Here is a 2,041-nt window from a genome sequence, read left to right as displayed (position 1 = left end):
TCTGTGGGATTCTCTTGGATTTTTTTAACTATCGTGAATTTTCTAATTCTGTTAAATTCTCTTGAATTCTTTGAATTCTGTTTCATTCTTTAAATCCTTTTGTATTCTTGGAAAATTTGAAATAAATAGATAATTAACTTCAAAGTTTCGAATTAAATGATATATTTTCGCAACTTAAACAATTTCTTTCAAAATGACTATTGATTGAAATAATTTTAGAGAAAAAAATCTTCAATGAAAGAAACCCGAGGAAATATTTCATAAAATAGGAACTCATCGACAAATGCAAAAATACAAAATTTCTAAAAAATTAGAACTTTCAACCAGTCTTGTCAAGACCATATCATACTTACTAGAACCCGAATTTGCAGAAATTTCGTGTGGAAGGCACGTCCACGGAAAGTGAAATATCCAGTATAAAATTTAAGAAATTAAATTAAGGTAATTGAGTAACGTATCAGATGTTTCAAAACCCTTTTCCTCTATTCTACCGAAGTCTGAACTCACGAGAAAAGTTGTTAAAAATCAAATTCTAAAATCGATAATAATAGGGTCAATACGATAAGTGTGATAACGGAGTTCGTATGAAAACGATAAAATTGGAAGTGGAATTAAATTAGTTATGAACTTTTTTGGTTATAATATAAAGAATCAGAAATAATGCAATTCAAAACAGGTCATTATTATTTAATATCATTTTATAGATGACACTGGAAGCTTCACATCAAAGGTCACATTAAATCATATAAAAATATAATGTGTGCTTGTTTTAACTATCGGATACTAAACTTAAAAAATATCAGTAATGGTGTAAGTATTCTTTATTTTGATGTAAAATGGACGTTATTTTTGCGTCAGTGGTTGGTCCTGATTTTTTTCGTTCTTATTTTGCATACACTTATGTCTTAATTGTAGAATTTCAGTGATTCATTGCATACTGATTTTTATATACAATTCGGCAACAAAACCTTACAGTGTAATAATTTAAGTATTTCTTCAAACAAGTCAGAGTTTTAATTGAAAATAAGCCTTTAAAATCCGCTTAAATGTAGACTTTAAGAAAAATAAAAAATAAAGTTAATAAACAGTAAAGGAAAATTAAAATAACATTTACATTTTGTAACACAATATTTTAACCTCTTTTCATATCTACTTTTGTCAAACATTTTTGTCGTTATTTTCGAGGAAACTAAACTAAAAGTCATTCACATCAACGGCCATTGATAATCTTATGGATACTTAATTTCAAACGGAGGTAGAATATTTAAAAAATAAGGAAAAGGAATCTAACTAATTTATCTATTTAGATCCCCTTTCCCCGATGTATATTCTGTTTGCATTCTAAGAAAAGTAAACACAGCTTTTTGGTTATCTCTATTTCTGAATAATTTTTACATATTTATGATTCCTTTTTTCACAATAAAATAAATTTGAAATAAATTGAAGTTCGTGAAAGATAAAAAAAAGATAATCTACTAGGCAGTCTGATAAGTCCCTAAAAAATGAAACACGGAGACGTTTTTTGGCCAAAGTCGGTTTTATTTTTCAACATAATCTCCTTTTAGGTCGATACCGCGAGTCCAACGATTTTCTAACTTTTTGATACCGTCCGAAAAGTACTCGATCGGAAGGTCTCCAAAATACGCCTCAGTTTCATCTATGAGCTCCTCATTTGAGTAAAAACGCTTACCGGTGAGCCATCTCTTCAGGTTAGGGAACAAGTAATAGTCGCTGGGGGCCAGGTCTGGTGAATACGGTGGCTGAGGTTCTTTTTCAAATGCGGTCGTTTTTCGGCAATTTCGATTTTCAATCGGTCCAATAATGATGAATAGTATGCTCCGGTTATGGTTTTACCTTTTTCAAGGTAGTCCACGAATATTATGCCATGTGCATCCCAAAATACGGAGTGTAGTAGTGGATCCAGGTTTCATCCATGGTCATGAATCGGCGCAAAAACTCGGCCGGCTTACGCGAAAATAATGCCAAATTCTGCTGGGAAGTTGTCACACGAATTCGTTTTTGGTCCACTGTGAGCAAACGC

This window comes from Belonocnema kinseyi, chromosome 7 (genome assembly GCF_010883055.1).
Source record: "Belonocnema kinseyi isolate 2016_QV_RU_SX_M_011 chromosome 7, B_treatae_v1, whole genome shotgun sequence".
Taxonomy (NCBI): Eukaryota; Metazoa; Arthropoda; class Insecta; order Hymenoptera; family Cynipidae; genus Belonocnema; species Belonocnema kinseyi.
The sequence above is the reverse complement of the archived record's forward strand: the minus strand, read 5'-3'. Positions refer to the sequence as shown.